This window comes from Staurois parvus, unplaced genomic scaffold, assembly GCF_062004578.1.
Source record: "Staurois parvus isolate SC_StPar_1 unplaced genomic scaffold, SC_StPar_1.0 ptg000387l, whole genome shotgun sequence".
Taxonomy (NCBI): domain Eukaryota; kingdom Metazoa; phylum Chordata; class Amphibia; order Anura; family Ranidae; genus Staurois; species Staurois parvus.
The window spans coordinates 2,872,445-2,891,303 of NW_028318183.1; the positions used below are offsets into that span (position 1 = coordinate 2,872,445).

General features: G+C 40.6%; 1 long non-coding RNA gene across 1 annotated transcript; it reads left to right on the forward strand.

Moving 5' to 3' along the window:
* The first annotated feature begins 2,966 nt into the window (after positions 1 to 2,966).
* LOC149455838 (uncharacterized) lies at positions 2,967 to 7,013 on the forward strand. Its single transcript, XR_016314023.1, has 2 exons — positions 2,967 to 3,094; positions 6,733 to 7,013. It is a non-coding gene; the product is annotated as an uncharacterized LOC149455838 (long non-coding RNA).
* The last annotated feature ends 11,846 nt before the right edge of the window (positions 7,014 to 18,859 follow it).

Consider the following 18,859-nt stretch of genomic DNA (forward strand, 5'->3'; position numbering starts at 1 on the left):
TTGGCAGAAAAATGAAGTCTTCGAAAGACTCATCATGCCTCTTAAAAATACCTTGGAACGTTTACTCTCCAAAATGTAGTCATTTTGTGGGTGTTTCCACTGTCCTGGTGCTCCAGGGCCTCCAAAAATTTTGATAGGTATTCAGGAAATTAAATGCGTAATTTATGCCACTAGAAATCCCGAAGGTTGTCTTTGGATTTTGGGCCCCTCTATGCATCTGGGCTATGAAAAAGTTTCACACATATGGTATCCCCATACTCAGGAGGCGTAGCAGAATGTAAACCCATGCTGTGTGTGATAAATAACTTGTTAAATTACAACTTTGTGAAAAAAAAACATTTTATTTAGTTTCTTCATTTTCAAAACAAATGTGACAAAAACTCACTATGTCTCTTATTGAATACCATGGACTGTCTACTTTCCAAAAAGGGGTCATTTGGGGGTTTTTGTACTGTCTTGGCATTTTAGGGCCTTAAGAAATTAGATAGGTAATCAATACCTCAGGATTGATCTATTTCTAATATATATACAATAGTTTGTAGACTCTTTAACTTTCACACAAACTAAATAATTTACACCGATTTGGGTTTTTACCAAAGAAATGTAGCAGAACTGCATTTTGGCCTAAATTTATGAAGAAAGAGTATTTATTTGCAAACTTTTAAAACAGAAATTAAGAAAAATGTGTTTTTTCAACATCTTTGGTATTTTTTTCATTTATTTAGCAAAACATGAAAAACCTGGTGGTGAATAAATATCACCAAAAGAGCACTATCTGTTTCAAAATAATGATACAATTTTAATTTTAAAGTTTTGCATGACTGAGTAATTGCCATTCAAAGTATGACAGTGCTAAAAACTGAAAAATGGTCTGTACTGGTAGAGGGTGAAAGTGTCTGGACTTGAAGTGGATATACTGTATATGGAGCTTTGGGCACAAGAGTGACTATACAACTTCATATAGCAGTAAGTGAACTGTGTCTGTAGAAATTCCAGCCAAAGGACACATTTCAGGGTACAGCTAAAGCAGAATAACAATCCTAAATGTTCCCTATAACTTAATGAATCTTCACTCTTTTAGTTTGGGTCCACTTTAAGTGTTCTCCTTAAATGCAAAGTAAGATCCTATATATTACTGAATATGTACAAGATTAGTTTACTAAAACATTCATAGACATTCAAGCTGCATAATAGGTTACCTACAATCAAATTTCCTCAATTAAATATTTAATTATATCTTCATTGGTAGCCACATAGACAATTCTTTTATGAGATTCTGAATGGAGGTTTTATGACTGTACAATCTAATAGAAAGAAAATGTGGAAGTTCTACAGAATTGTCCTTGCCACTAGATTTGGTGACCTTTGTTAAAAAGATCATGCTGTTCCCTTAACGTGATCTAGCTGGCATTACACTCATGCTGTGCTCCTGGATCAAATCCATTATCCTTGAAATGAGTAATTTATTCTGAATGAAATAGGTCAGGCTAAGTAGAGTTAATTATACATATTGCTCCTTTCTATACTGGAGATATCAACTCACTGTCATTGCTGTAAGATTGAGATTCAAGTTGTTGGTAACACATTATAATAAAAACAGAAAATACTCTTTGTCCAGAGCAGCAATAATATACTGTCAAATGTGTATGCTCAGGATTGCAATGAAATAAAAAAGTTAGCCCTAGTCATTAGATGACGGTTGCTTTTTGTGTAATGATCCGATCAACAAACAAATGTTTCTCTCTTCATGTACAAGTCATTGACAACTATTCCCCTAGGCACATGACTACCTGCCAGCACTTCTGCTATCCTGCCTATCATGGGAACAGATACCAAGCTGCAATAGCGATGACTGTATTTACATCAGTATAATAGAAAAAGCGAAGGGGACTATGCTTCAGTCTGAGCCAATGGTTGGGAATACATTTTCTGGCTAGATTTAGCCCCTTGCATGCCATGTCATATACAGCCAACAAAACAAAAAATTGTAAGTGAACATAGTGAGAATCCCTAAAGCTAAACCCCAGGCAAACAGCTACGTACACACGTGATGTACATATATGTACACTGGCCTGGTTTACCTGTCAAATGAATTGTATTTCTGTTCATCCTGTCGAGATTTGCATAGTTTTGCTAGCCATCACAGCAAAGCTGGTGTGCAAATGTTTCCCTGTCGCTGTTAGGCAACACAGCTTGGTCTCCCCTCCTGCCCCCTGCGGGTGAATGGGCATGGAAGGAGGAGCAGCTGCTCAACCCTCTACTTACCCTTTCCCCTCCTCCTGTCATTGTGTTTCTTTTCAGCACATGTTCATGTATAAAACATGATTGGCTCCTAGTGCTGCCCTTCCCTCTGCCAATCTTAGTGCTGCTTTGCAAGGGATTACAAGATTTAAACAGTCATATTAAGACACTTACACTACCTGCATAATAAATATAATCTATTATTTTTTAATTAATAAATAACTGAATTGTTGTTATAGTACTTGTTTCAGGTCAATGGTTTACCAGGTAGTGAAGAATATCAGTATGAAGGCAGTGGAGTTTGAAATCAGATATGGCAGCTCCCATATTTCCAGCTCCACCAGTTAATTTAAAGACCTACCAAAACAACATTCATTTTTGTGTCAGTGCCAAGAGCTCACTAAATGTCGTCTCACACCTCTAAAGCATTTCAGCAGAGAGATCTTCCTGGCAGGAATGGTTTGTCTTTTGAAGCATAGGGTCCCATCACAGAAGAGGTGAGTTTGTAAACAAAGGGTTAATGTAGAATTCTGGGTTAACCCTAACTAATCTTAAAAATGCTCCTTTCCCTTCCTAACACCATTGCTTACTATCCTGTGTAAGAAACATGTAAAAACGTACCTACTTTCAGTCCACTCTGCTCTGGTCATATGACCGTGTTCCCTGTTCTCAGCCAGTGCGGGCTGCAGGGGAGAGGAGTGAGCACCAACAACATATGGGCCATTGACGCTTATGTGTAAGGTCACTGCTTCAGACATTACCAGCTGTTGCCAAGCATTCTCTCCTCTCCTCTATAGCTGGCGCTCACTGACATGTAAGATCATGTGTCCAGACCGAAGTGACATGAAAAAAGGTAAGCATTGCACATCTTTCTTACAAAGTTTAGCAAGCATAATTCATAGAAGAGGGGGCAGATGTTTTTTTCAGAATTCATTAGGATCAACCCAGAATTCTACTTTAAGTTTACATACAGAATGTTTAGTGTGAGGTTAAAGGGAGATGTGGGGTTATTTACTAAAACTGGAGAGTGCAAAATCTGGTGCAACTCTACATAGAAACCAATCAGCTTCCAGGTTTTATTGTCAAAGCTTATTTGAACAAGCTGAAGTTAGAAGCTGGTTGGCTTCCATGTACAGCTGCACCAGTTAGTAAATCTCCCCCATAGTTTTAGGGGCACAGGGAAGGTTAGTGTGAGGGTTAGCGTTATGGGAGTGGAGTGTAGGGGTAAATGTTAAAAAGAGAGTTTGACCTGGAGTTACAAGGAGGTTTGGTGTTCAGGTTAAAGGGCAAATTTCTTTTAGGGATAGGGTTAGGTTGAAGGTTAAAGCTGACTACACAGATTAAAGCGAAGTTCCACCTAAAAGGGTAAGCTCCACTTGTCTGCCTCCTCCCCGCCTCCACTGCCACATTTGGCACCTTTTGGGGGGGAGTGGGTACCTGGTTTTGACATGTACCCATTCCCACTTCAGCCCAGTTCACCGCGGCTTCACTGCCGGTTTCCCTTAGTCAAGGTGGCAGTGCCAGTTTGCATTAGTCAAGATGGCAACTCCAGCACCTGATAGCTGACTGAAGAATCAGCTCGGGTGAGGATACCGCTGGATGCCTAGACAAGTAAGTGCCTAATATTAAAAGTCAGCAGCTACAGTATTTATAGCTGTTGACTTTTAATTTTTTTTTTTGGGGGGGAAGGGGGCAGAATTCCTTTTTAACCACTTGCCTACTGGGCACTTATACCCATTTCCTGCACAGACCAGTTTTCAGCTTTCAGCACTGTCATACTTTGACTGACAATTACTCAGTCATGCAATGCTGTACCCATATGACATTTTTGTCCTTTTGTCACACAAATAGAGCTTTCTTTTGTTGGTATTTAATCAGCACTGTGTTTTTTATTTTTTGGCGCTATAAATGAAAAAAGACCCAACATTTTAAAAGAAAATGCATTTTTCCTCATTTCTGTTGTAAAATTTTGCAAAACAGGAATTTTTCTTCAAAAATGTTGTCCAAAATTTATACTGCTACATTTCTTTGCTTACAATAACCTAGATCTGTCTATATTATTTGGTCTGTGTGAAAGTTATAGAGTCTACAAGCTATGGTACCAATCATTGAAAATTGATCACAGCTGATCATATGTGATGTACTGAGGGTCTATCTCATTTCTTGAGACACTAACAAGCCAGGACAGTACAAATACTCCCCAAATGACCCCTTTTTGGAAAGTAGACAGTCCAAGGTATTTAGTAAGAGGCATAGTGAGTTTTTTGAAGCTGTAATTTTTTCTCACAATTCTAAAAAATTGTCATAGTAACAGGTTATTTCTCTCACACAGCATATGCATACTTGCAACTACACCCCAAAAACACATTCTGCTACTCCTCCTGAGTATGGGCACACCACATGTGTGAGACTTTTTCACAGCCTAGCCACATAGAGAGGCCCAACATGCAAGGAACACTGTCAGGTGTCCTTTTGAAGGTCCTGGAGCACCAGGACAATGGAATTACCCATTTTGAGAAGCAAACACCCCAACGTATATATTCTATGAGGCATAATGAGTCTTTTGAATGTGTCATGTTTTCCACAAGTTTTTGTAAAATGTGGAAAGAAAATTAAAACTTTTTTTTTATACAATGATGTCCATTTATAAGATATTTCCAACACATAGCACATACATACCAAAAATGACACCCCAAAATACATTCTGCTACTCCTCCTAAGTATGGGGATACCATGTGTGTGAGAATTATCCACAGCCTGGCCACATACCGAGACTCAACATCCAAGTAGCACCTTTAGGCCTTCTAGGGGCAAAAATTACACATTTAATTTCTTTACAACCTATCACATTTTTGAAGGCCCTTGAGCACCAGGAAAGTGGAAATACCCACAAAATGACCCAAAATAAAGGCATAATGAGTCTTTTGAACATTTTATTTTTTTCCACAAGTTTTCGGAAATGTGGAAAGAAAATGAAAATGTATTTTTTTAACACAAAGTTGTCAATCTATAAGATATTTCTAACTAGCAGCATGGAAATACCAAGAATTACACCCAAAAATACATTCTACTACTCCTCCTGATTATGGGGATACCACGTGTGTAAGACCTTTTCAATGTCTGAACAGAATATGTACCCAACATTTCAACAAGTGTAACACAAAAATCAACAAACACTGTATAGGAAACAATGTAAACAAAAGATAACCTGCGGTTTGAGGAGAACATTGGTCCAGGTTAGTACAGCAGCAGGCTGACATCCAGGCAGCAGGCAGCAACGAGGTCCATTAAAAGTCCTGGGCCAGTACAGAAAGTAGGCAGAGATATGGTCAGCACAGCCAAAGTATTGGTTAAGGCAGCAGGCAGGAACATGGTCCATAAAATTTCCTGGGTCATTACAGGCAGCAGGCAAAGATATGGTCAGCGCAGCCAAAGTATTGGTCTAGGCAGCAGGCAGGAACATCAGGCTTAGGGCCTCAGTCAGGAGTAGAAGCTTCGTCCCACCCAATCTCTTTGAAGCCCCTAGACAAACAGTCTTTCTCTACTCAGAACTCTACTCTGAAGCCCCTCTCATATGTGAGACCCCTGTGTTATCTTGAATCCCACTACTACAGTAGCAGGGCAATAGATCAATCCAAGCGGCAGGCAAAAAATATGGTCGATTAACAGGCCAAGGTCAGTTCAGGAAGAAGGCATAAACGTGGTTGATAATCCAGACAGCAGGCAAAAGCATAGTCAATGAACAGGCCAGGGTCAGTTCAGGTGGAAGGCAGAAACATGGTGGATAGACAATGCAGAGGGCAGGCAGAGGCATAGTCAATAAACAGGCCAGGTTCAGTTAAGGTAGAAGGCAGTGGCATGGTTGGTTGAGGCAGCAGGCAAATGATCAGCAGAGATATTGAAAACGGGGAATGAATTGTTGGGCAAAAAGATTTGTCTGGTCCACAATAAAATGAAGCAAACTGTCAGGCAAATATTTTCTGTGTTGCTCTGAACACCTGGCTGTGTAATGAAAGGGGGAATGCATGCTGATCCTGAGTTGGAGGGCAGCCATATTTGGTTGGCAAGAGCATCTGGGAGGTATGTTTGGGCCCTGATTCTTGGGGTTTGATGAGATATTCCATTGTTGGTACTGGGCCTTTCATCCATGGGTCTAGCGCCATTGGTGTTTGCCGATTGACCATTGGGTTGAATGAAGCTACTGGTGGATGCTTGGTTTTCAGAGCACCATATCCTTTTAGGAGGGACCCTTTCTTCCTCTGATTCAGTCGCTAATCCACTACGTTCGATGGGTTCATACAATGAATCAGAATCGGACAGTGAGAGCTCTCAGCTGTTCTCAACCGTCATACTTAGAATTTTGAATGTTTCCTCACTAGTATACATTTTTTTTACATGGCTGGCTGTGGGACAGGTAGACTGCTGAGTAAATTTTGGATGTGATTTGGTTTCCATATTTCTATACATATACTATGTATTTTTGTGTTCCAGCTTTTACATTCCAGGAGGTCCCTGACATATATTGGGAACACACCCACTGAATACATGGTTCACTCAAATATAAAGCAGGAAACCTACGGAAACCCAGGATAACTATTTCATCATTACACAACTCTGCCTTATATGGTGCTCTGTTGGCTAAGATGACCCTAAATTGAAGACGCTAAGTGTTTTTTAACATGATTTTATTTTTTTCATATGTACACCGTGCTCATGTTTAACCTCCCTATGATCTATGTGATCAAATAAAGTATTGTTAAAATTCCTTTGAATTCATGTTACTCCGCGTGGATCATCTAGAAACCTTCTTTTTCAGATAGGGGTGTCCTTGTCACACTATCATATTGCTTAGTATGTTGTTCTTTGGGTTTATGTATCCACACTTATACAAGTGAGTCGGAGATATGCTAATGACATCAGTAATTCGTGTCATTTTTGGTGGCCTGCTTTTGCTTTATTGTTGTGAGACTGCTGAGGGTGGCTGTAGTACAGGTACCCTGGTGATGGTGGCTGTGTGACGATACTCTGCTGATGGTGGATGCGTGATCGGTACACTGCAGATGGTGGCTGTTTGATGGGTACTCTGCTGATGGTGGCACTGATGGATGATGTGCGACAGGTGCACTGCTGATGTGCACTGATGTGTGACAGGTGCACTGCTGATGGGCACTGATGGGCAACAGGTGCACTGCTGATGGGCACTGACGGGTGACAGGTGCATTGCTGACGGGCATTGATAAGCGACAGGTACACTGCTGATAGGCACTGATGGGAGACAGGAGCATTGCTGATGGGCACTGATTGGCGACAGGTACACTGATGGGTGACAGGTGCACTGATGGGTAACAGGGGCACTGATGGGTGACAAGTGCACTGATGGGTGACAAGTGCTCTGATGGGTGTCAAGTACACTGATGGGCGACAGGTACACTGATGGGCACTGATGGGCGACAGGTACACTTATGGGCAGCAGGTACACTTATGGGCACTGATGGGTGACAGGTGCACTCATGGGCAACAGATACATGGATGATGGGCACTGTAATAGTGGCACTGTGACTGTGTTTGTGCACTGTGATGTGTACAGAATGGAAACTCACTGTTAGAAGATTCCTCTCCTCACACAAGATCTATGTGTGAGGAGAGGAAGCTAGTAACAGTAAATTACCGCTCTGTGTTAAATTTTGTGACCAGCTGTGATTGGACACAGCCAATCACATGGTAAAGAGCCATGGCCAATGGTTCTTTACCTCAATTGATGACAGGCTGTGTCCAAGGAAACAGGTCACCAGCGAATGCCATGCGTATGCACGGTTACAGTGGGGGGATGTCATAAAACAAGAGAATTCCCACCCGTCCATCATTTGCCTATATGGTGGGCGGTAGGAGGCTAAATACATACAGTATTTGGAAGCTGTTTTTCCTGCAAAGGGATTTGTACTTCTGTCCATCCAGCTCCGATATTTACACAGCTCTGACAAACAGCACAACCCTATCTGGTAGGTGAGGGGACCTGATATTTCTCTGCCTTTGGTTAATAGGTAAATAAGGTTAAGCTGGAATTCTGCTTTAAAGTTACAGGGAGACTGAATGTTAGATTTACAGGGAGGGTTAGTATGAAAGGGAACTTAGAATAGATCATCACTCTCTTTCCAGGAGTGCTATACCAAAACCTACTAGCACCAATCTCCTAACACTGAAAGCTAATGAATTGCATTTACCTACTTGTATCAGAGTTTAACTGTTAGCTCATAGCTTAGCGGACAGTCCCTGGAAAGTACTTTGAAAATATTTATGTAGGTGAGCTAATTTTTACATACTGTACATAAATAAGCCCACAATATTGTTTTTTTTCCCAATAAATGAGACTATACTTTGTAAGACAAGAAAATGAAAATTACAAATATTTTCAAGTAGATTCCACTACAGCAAAAAAAAAAGAAAAAAACAGAAACTAATTTATTACTTTTAGTTTGCCATCAGCATATTAAATTAAGCCATTTTAAATGAGCAGAACCTTGAATGAGACTTATTAGATCATTAGTCCATAAACCCTGAGGAACTGTTCTCTCCAAGATAGGACGTTTCCTTTGTCATTTTTCATTTCTACAATGCCCAAGTCTCCTATGACAAGTTGTTTGTACTTTTGTCAGTTTTAATTTTAAGTTTTACCCTTCTAGTTCTTAAAGTGGTAGTATAGTCTGTCTTTTTACCTATAATAAGGCTTACCTGTAGGTAATGTAAATATCTCCTAAATGTGCACCGTTTAGGTGATATTTAACCGTGTAACAGCACCAGCACAAGTGTCCTGAAGGAATGGCATGCCCATGCCATTCCTTTAGAGCAGTGTGTCATAAAAAGTGACTTCCGCATAAACGTGCGCTCGAGTGACGTCATCGCGGCTCGACCATTCAAGCCACCGGACCCTGCGAACTCGAAAGAAGGAAGCCCTGTCAACGGTGACAGTGCACTTCTGCAGGGCTTCATTTTAAGGTAAGTTTCACATAATGTGCTAGTATGCAATGCAATAGCACATTATTTATTTATTATTTATTTCAGGTACTTATACAGCGCTGTCAATTTACACAGCGCTTTACATATATATTGTACATTCACATCAGTCCCTAACCCTCAAGGGGCGTACAATCTAAGGTCCCTAACTCACATTCATACATACACATACTAGGGACAATTTAGACAGGATCCAATTTACCTACCAGCAAGTCTTTGGAGTGTGGGAGGAAACCGGAGTACCCAGAGGAGACCCACGCAGGCACAGGGAGAACATGCAAACTCCAGGCAGGTGGTTGGGATTCAAACCAATGACCCTAGTACTGCCAGGTGGAACTGCTAACCATTGAGCCACTGTGCTTTTAGTTGTAAATAAAGCTTGATCAACAATGATGGAGAAATAGCCATGTCGTATTAGTTCTGTGAAGGTTCTCATTTATCCAGGTCATGGAAAATCTAGAAAAAGTTAGTCACATTCATCTACAGTTGTGTCCAAAATTATTCAACCCCCAATGCTGTAAAGGGGTTTAGGGACTATAGTGTACATTTGGAATTGTATTCAGAATCAAATCCTACAAGGACGTTGTAACTACCCAAATGCAACTAAAATGACATCAATTGTTTATGTAATACAGTAGTAAATGGTTCTTATGTGGTTTCTTCATTGCCACAATTATTCAACCCCTTAAAGACTACCACTCTGAAGAACAGAGGTTCATACAGGTGCTTTCCATCAGGTATTGAAAACACCTGTGGATGTCACCGAGCAGCAATCAAGCATAATAAGCACCAATTAGGCAGCTTTAAAATGACTGTGATACTCAGCTCCTTCTAGACATTTACTGGTGTGGTTACAAACATGGTGAAGGCAAGAGAATGGTCCAGGAAGACAAGAGAAGAGGTGATTTCTCTTCACAGGAAGGGCAATGGCTATAAGAAGATTGCAAAGATGTTAAACATACCAAGAGACACCTTAGGAAGCATCATTCGCAAATTCAAGGCAAAGGGCACTGTTGAAACGCTACCTGGTCGTGGCAGAAAGAAGATGCTGACTTCGACTGCTGTGCGCTACCTGAAGCGTAGAGTGGAGAGAAGTCCCCGTGTGACTGCTGAGGAACTGAGAAAAGATTTGTCAGATGTGGGTACAGAAGTTTCAGCCCAGACAATAAGACGCACACTGCGTAATGAAGGCCTCCGTGCCAGAACTCCCAGGCGTACCCCCTTGCTGTCTCCAAAGAATAAGAAGAGTCGACTGCAGTATGCCAAAAGCCATGTGGACAAACCACAAAAGTTGTGGGATAGTGTTCTGTGGACTGATGAAACAAAATTAGAACTGTTTGGGCCCATGGATCAACGCTATGTTTGGAGGAGGAAGAACAAGGCCTATGATGAAAAGAACACCTTGCCTACTGTGAAGCATGGTGGAGGGTCAATCATGCTTTGGGGCTGTTTTGCTTCTGCAGGTACAGGGAAGCTTCAGCGTGTGCAAGGTACCATGAATTCTCTTCAGTACCAGGAGATATTGGATGGAAACGTGATGCAGTCCGTCACACACCTGAGGCTTGGGAGACGTTGGACCTTTCAACAGGACAATGATCCCAAGCATACCTCCAAGTCCACTAGAGCATGGTTGCAGAGGAAAGGCTGGAACATTTTGGAGTGGCCATCGCAGTCACCAGACTTAAATCCGATTGAGAACCTCTGGTGGGACTTAAAGAAAGCAGTTGCAGTGCGCAAGCCTAAGAATGTGACTGAACTGGAGGCCTTTGCCCATGAAGAATGGGCGAAGATACCCGTAGATCGCTGCAAGACACTTGTGTCAAGCTATGCTTCACGTTTAAAAGCTGTTATAACTGTAAAAGGATGCTGTACTAAGTACTAAGATTGAATGTCACTTGGGGGTTGAATAAAACTGATAATGCTGTGAGCACAGAAAAGACATTTGTGGTTATTTCATTATAACTGTTATGTTATATTTGTCTGACCTACAAGTGCCTCTTTAATGTAAATGTAAGCAAGATGACTGAATGATCAAAAGCAATGTCAAACTGGCCAAAACACTCAATTTCAGTGGGGGTTGAATAATTTTGGACACAACTGTATACTTGTTCTGTAATGTTAAATATGTTTTGTAGCTTCTCCAAGCCATTTCTTCAGTTCTAATGAGTAGCAGGAAGATACTTCAGCATGTATATCCAATCACCATGAAATATGTCAAGGCAGATGTTGATTGTCCAAGAATAGAATGGGAGTTATGAAAGTCGTGAAACTAAAGTAAACTATATAAAAAGTAAAACTCCAGCCAATTTGTATCTAATTGGATAAAGAAAAGTTCTAACCCATGTCAGGTTTACTTGCTGTCTGTGCCCTGTCATTTTCTACATTTGTCCCGATGGCCACTGTTGCTGGACCTGGAAATAAAGGAAGGATCCAACATTTTGAGATGTCACCACAATAGGAATAAAAGTCACACTAGGAAGATATCCCTTCACTTCAGTTTTCAGAGGCACAGCAGAAAGGGAGAGAAAAAGTCCTAACTTTGACAGTTGTCACCAGAATAGGTGTTTCTTTCAGAGAATTACCCTTTAAGTTCTGTATGGTGACAACAGCAAAATTTTAGATTTCCCATCACTTTCTATTGCTGCCTTTGTTCCCACTGGGAATATCCATACCCACAATTTTCAATGATCACCATGGTTTAAATGAAACCATATGCACTCACATGATCTGAATGCTGGTAAGGCATTAAACCATATTCATTTACAAGCCACCAGCAGGCACAAACACCAAGTCAATCCCTCAGTGTCCATGGACATGGTGCCATCACAAGACCTGCCCAATTTGTACAAGTTTTGTCACATTGACTTCATCAGGAAGAATGAGTTTTATTACTATACCTGCATTTGGATTAAATGCATATGGTTTCATTTAGATTGTTACTAAACCCAGGACCCTGTATTCCCTATATCTGGTCTTATCTGGTCTGGCACTGAATTGTGCCAAGTGTAAAGTTTGGTGAAGGAAGGGTTATGGTGTGGGGTTATTTTTCAGGGGTTGGGCTTGGCCCCTTAGTTCCAGTGAAGGGAACTCTTAAGGCGTCAGCATACCAAGACATTTTGGACAATTTCATGCTCCTAACTTTGTGGGAACAGTTTGGGGATGGCCCCTTCCTGTTCCAACATGACTGTGCACAAAGCAAGGTCCATAAAGACATGGATGAGAGAGTTTGTGGTGGAGGAACTTGACTGGCCTGCACAGAGTCCTGACCTCAGCCTGATAGAACACCTTTGGGATGAATTAGAGCAGAGACTGCAGGCCAAGCCTTCTCGCCTGATATCAGTGACTGACCTCACAAATGCACTTCTGGAAGAATGGTCAAACATTCCCATAGACACACTCCTAAACCTTGTGAACAGCCTTCCCAGAAGAGTTGAAGTTGTTATAGCTGCAAAGGACGAGCCAACTCAACATTAAACCCTACAGACTAAGACTGGGAATTCCATTAACATTCATGTGCGTGTAAAGGCAGGCGTCCCAATACTTTTGGCAATATAGTGTATATTTCTGGCTATCAATTTCCAAGCCATAGTGCTGTCTGAAGTTCATAGCCAGTAATACAACATATATATACTGGAGTCTCAGCAGACCAAAATCTAATTTTTCTGCAAAGTCATCCATCTCATCCATTTTCTTTGTGTCTGCAAACATCACATGGCAGAAAAGAACATCCTCAGTTTGTGTTCCGCTGTTCCTGGTACAGAAAGTCCTTATCACTGACATCTACACCTGCATGCGGTCCGTGTAATATCCCTGAAATCATTAATCAAAACTAAGTACAGTAGTTGCTCTTTTCAAGGAGCTATGGCTGATTTGTTCAAAATGACATTGGGAATCTTAATATAGAAGGAAATAAAGGTAGGAATATGAAATGGGACACTATTAATAGCATCTTCATAAACAATTACACAAAGGTTGAGTTCAGAGAATCTGAACAAGAGTCAACAGTTTGAAATCTCTAGATTAAAAGCAAATAATCAATTGTACAGTAGTATACAGCTATTGAATAGCTTACAATTAGGAATGTGACAAAAGACATCTAAAATTGTTGTAAACCCTTACACATACCCAGTGAAGTGATTGGTCTCAGGTGATAAACAAAAAATAAACAAATCCTTCTACATAAGCTGTGCCTATTTATCTGCAACCCTCTTTTATCCACACTCTTCTAAAACACATAGATCAAAGGCTAAGTCCCAGCTCCAGCAGGTAGGGGGCAGGGATGTGATATCACTTATTGCACAGCAAAGAGCAGGGATCTGAGTGGAATCTGAGACCTGAGTGGAGGAAATGGATACACACCCCTCTGCATAGTCTCTTAGGGAAACATGAATAGCTGTGGCTGTCAATCACAGGCTGTGTACTGAAGTTCCCCTCCTCCATCCCCTTATATCTCTTGGAGTCAGCACAACCTGCCAGAACTGACCTATGCAAATAGCAGAGGAAGAAGACAGCAAACAAATGCTTTCATTGCAGCAAGTACACACTATAGAGCAGAGATGGCGAGCCTTTTAGAGACCGATTGCCCAAACTGCAACCCAAAACCCACTTAGTTAACACAAAGTGCCCAAACTACAATTAAACCTGAATACTGAGGTTTTAGTTTAGAAAAAACAACCCATACATTAACATTTTCCACAGACCACCAGCACAGAGGGGCAAAGTTCCACTGACCACCAGCACAAAGGGACAAAGTTCCACTGACCACCAGCACAAAAGGGCAATGTTCCACTGACTACCAGCACAGAAGGTCAAAGTTCCACTGGTCACCAGCACAAGGGAGCAAAGCTCCACTGATCACCAGCACAAGGGGGCAAAGCTTCACTGATCACCAGCACAAGGGGGCAAAGCTCCACTGATCACCAGCACAAGGGGGCAAAGCTCCACCGAACACCAGCACAAAGGGGCAATGTTCCACTAACCACTAGCTTTTGTCCTGCTCTGAAAAAGGAATCTGAGTGCATTTCTTACCTTGTGGGGGCTTCTGCTAAAATCACAGCCAGTCCAAGCAAATATATATATATATAATTTCCTTGGCAGCACACTGAACGGCAATGCAAAAGCTTGGACGAGTCGTGGCTTGTGACGTCATCACCTGGTGCCGCTACTCCTTTCCAAGCATGCGCATTGGCCCCATTATCTGATGCCCAGCTGCTAGGGCAATGCTAGGGTGACTTGGGCTGTGGGTGCCCGCTGTGCCATAGTTTCACCACCATTGCTATAGAGGGATGTACTTTTTTTGTTATTCATTTAAGAGGTTTACAACCACTTTAAGCTTTAAAGCATTTTAAACTTTCCTACATGCACCTTTTGGTTTTTACCTGCATTGATCATGTCGTTTCATGGTGTCATTTGCTGCCCTGTATGCAGAGTCTATAGTAGAGTAAATATTCACATTCCTGTGTCAGCAGTTTCTGTTTGTGTCCAAACATTGTTACATAGTTTATAAGGTAGAAAAAAGATGGTGGTGCTGACCATTTACTGTAGATGCCGTCTAGCCTGAACTGTCTTCGCTGCAAGGAAAGGAGAGAAAGCCACTTCACAGGTCTAGTGATTTAAAATCCCTGCCGCTTTCTCTCCTCTCTTCATTTTTTGCTAACATGTTTTAAAAATAATTTTAGGGCTGAAGATTACTTAAAACTGCCAAAACATTTTATGTTTTCTGAATAGCGGACACCCTAGCTAATAACATTTTTGTAGTTCCAGTTTCTTATGTTACACAATAGTAACAGTTTATGAAACGTAAAATTTCAATAAAAATACACTTTTTAAAATTTAACTTAACATTTCATTTAATTATTTAATAATATACACTAGTTAATTTTTGGCACTATAAATGCAATTTATTCCCCATTTCTTTTTTTGGTAAAATGTAAAAGATGAGGTTGAGCTGAGTAAATAGATACCCAACATGTTAAACCTTAAAATTGCATGTGCCCATAAAACGGCAAAAAACTTCCCAATGCATGCGTTTTTGTATGTGAACAGTAGATTAAAATGTTTTTTGTTTTTATTTTATTTTTTTATGTGTCTTTTAAAATGCCTAAAACTTTTAATTTTTTTTTTTTACATAACTTTTATTGCTATCACATAGGGGATCAAGAGCCCCCTATGTGATAGCATATAGATGACAGGTTCTCTTTTTGAGACCCCAGATGTCTCTACTGTACTCCACTGCAGCTGATAGAACACAGGATGTGTTCCATCAGCTGCTTCCCAGGGGAACTGATCCCCGTAATTGAGAGCCCAGGACCAGGAAATGACATCTTACACATCTCTTTCTGGTCTGTACACAGGGGGGGAGTGTAGCTGGCCAGCTAAGACCAGTCCTAGGTTGTTAATATGGTTCACATATATGTGTATACCAAACCTGCCAATAACCTCAGTACAGTGTATATGTGCATATGTTAAAGCCAAAAACAGAATCATTGCTGTAATTTATGTCTTTGAATGTTATATGACATTTATATATTCAAGCAGAAAAGGAAAATATGCCTTTAAGAGTCAGTATAGAGCTGAGCCAATCACAGACAGCCTCACACTGTACAGAGCCTTAACCAATCCAAGCCAGTTTCACATTTATGCCTGTGTAAAACTCCCTGCTAGATTGTTCTAGAGAGACACATGCTCACCAGACAGAAGAGGAAACAGACATGTTCCAGTCAGAGAAGCTTTATGGAAACAGAGAAGGCCAAATAGGTATTTAATGCACTTGTGTGTTCCTCTATTATTTAGCAGTGCAGGTAGATCTGTATGTAAAAACTGTTGTGTGTGTGCTTACTTGTAGTTCCACCAAATTTATCGAATTTAACGAATTAATCTAACAACATAAGCTAACGAATCTATCGAGATAAGCTATCGAATCAACCCAATGTAATACGAATTAAACCATTGTAATATGAAAGAAATAAGCCATTGTAAGCAGTTATATGAAGAAGATTGAAGTTATTAAAGAAGTTAACTAAAGTATTCGGTGTGCTCTTTAAACCTACTGCATCCATAGAGCGGCATTGGAGGAATTACAGAGTAAAGTCAGTCTAATCAAACAAAAGAAACAGCAATTGCATAATTTTTCTAATGCCACAGTGCACAAGGCACCAAAGGGTGCTGCGCCTGCCACAGGGATGGATGTCCACTGAGCCCCCCTGCCCTTCAGAGAGACACCAGCCATGACCACAGGTGGGACAGTGGAGCCCGGTAAACATGGCGGGGGGGGGGGTGTGCAGGAAGGGGGGTGCACATTGCGGCAGGTGTGGAAGTGATTAGTGGCTGTATAGGCACTTGTATCACTTTCACATTGAAAGTCAACAGTTGGCCTCACAAAAGTACACACACTCCTGGGTGGTATAGCAGATGGAAGTGTGTTAAAAACACATGTCTGCAGCATGATTATGAATCTGAATCCCCAGCAAGTGGAGGGCGATTCGGATTTTACTGCCCTTCCTATCCCAGCACTCTATGGCAGCTTCCTAAACTTCCTTTTGCAGGTGCCCACTCTGATTACGTATATAGTCATATACAAAAACAGGTTTCAGTAAAATCATACGAAGTTTATTAGGAGACATCTGCATTGAGTAGAAATATTGGATGGTGAACTAGCAGATGTGTCTGGGACATCACAGGCCACAAGAAGGAACACTGTGTGGCAGCCAAAGGTATGCTTAGATAAATATCTTATATTTATTCTCTGCTCCTAGTCTAATTGTATGACAGGTTCACTTCAGGCAAGAACTAAATAAAAACAAACCCATAGATGTAAATTCCAAACTGCAAAGAAAGATCCCTGTCCGTCACAGTTTCTATTTTCTCTGTTTATTTTTTTTTTTTTTGTGCCTTGATGCTGAAATTTAAACATTAAAAATTCAAAGCCTCTTTTTGAAAAGAAAACACACAACAAATGTTTGAGATTTATGACATGCAATTATGAAGTTCTGAGCATAATATCTAGTTGGTATTTCTTTTTTGTACCGATTTGAAAATTTTGTGGATGCAAATTATATGGGTTCCTTCACTGTAAATGCAAAACTTTAGCATATGTAAGTGTTGCGAGAAGTGACAACACTGAGGGCTTCAAAGCTTTGATTCTGGGTGAGTTTAATTGTCTATAATTGTGTTTTCAGGCAAGCTGCTCATGCTCCTATTTGTCTTTGCAGTTACCGCAAAACAGAAAATACAAAGTTTATTAGAAAAATACAATAAATCTATAAACAGAATGTATTTACACAGAACTTCTTGGAATACTTGCCAACTGACCCAGATTTCTCGGGCCAGTCCTGCTTTTTGGAAAGCTATTCTGCAACTGCTGCATCCCAAGTTGTGTTCTTAGATCACTGCAAGAAGCATCAACATCCATAATGTTGGGTACCCTGTGGCCTTCACTCCTCATCTCTTGGTTGGTTCCCTCCACCTCTCTCATATTTTAAATTTGATGCTGTCAGCTTTGTCCCCACCATCAGGTTCAGTGACTGTTAGAGGCCAAAAGCCATGGGCAACCTTCAGGACAGAAAGCAGAAGCAGAAGGACCCCCTTCCAGATGGCTTCTCTGCTCACTACCTTGTCATATCTTATTGTATGTAATGCATCTCTTTGAACCAAACCCATTTTAGATAGTAGTTGTAGTATAAATACATTACTCAAGTAAGTACAGTGCATATATAACAAATAACGTTCATATACATAAAGTGCAAATAAAGTCCATATATCAGTGAAGCCTAGAAATTAAAGTGCAAAGAGCAACAGTTCATCATAAAAAGTGAACCCAATCAGTCCAAAAATACCTGTATATGTGCTTAAAAAAGCACTGCCCACATCAGATTTTGTACAAAGAATCACTCCTAAGACGTTTAGTGATGCAGAAGAAATCCAACGTTTAGTGCAACCTGCTGTCAGATGCCTCTTACCAGAAAAGATGGACCATTAAGTTGTAATATGGTCAAAAACACCTGTGAATATCCTACACTAATTCTGTCAGCTCAGCATAAGGCTCCACTCAGCAGGAAACCAATAGCAGTAGGAAATCAAAAAAATACACTTCCATAGTGAAGTAAGTAAAAAAAGGCTTCACACCATTTATTGTGATCTTCAAGAAAGGTTTACATTGAACATTAAACTTTGCATTTCACAAGGTCAGCAGGTATAAATAAAATCATCAAAAAGTAAAAAAAATAGCAAGCTTGTGGTATAGAAAGAACGCAGATCTCCGTCGGCCTCGAGGGCGATGACGTCATGTACAAGCCACTGGTTGTGTTGGATGCTCGAACATGTTGTGGTTATATGTGCTGACCCCTATGTAATTATTGTGTACTATAGGGCATAGGAGTTGGCAGATGGAACTACAGTGCACAGCTGGTTGTGAGTCAGATGTGAAGATTTTGCCATACACCACATCCCTTCTATTACAGGCTGGTTTTCAGGCAAAGTTTTTTGGAATAGACAGTCACTTTAAGCAGAACATTGATACATTTTCTTCGCACTATTTTATTTGACATGCAAAAGTGAACTCTCTACATTAACAAACACATATACTGTATATGTTTAGAAATGAAAGACA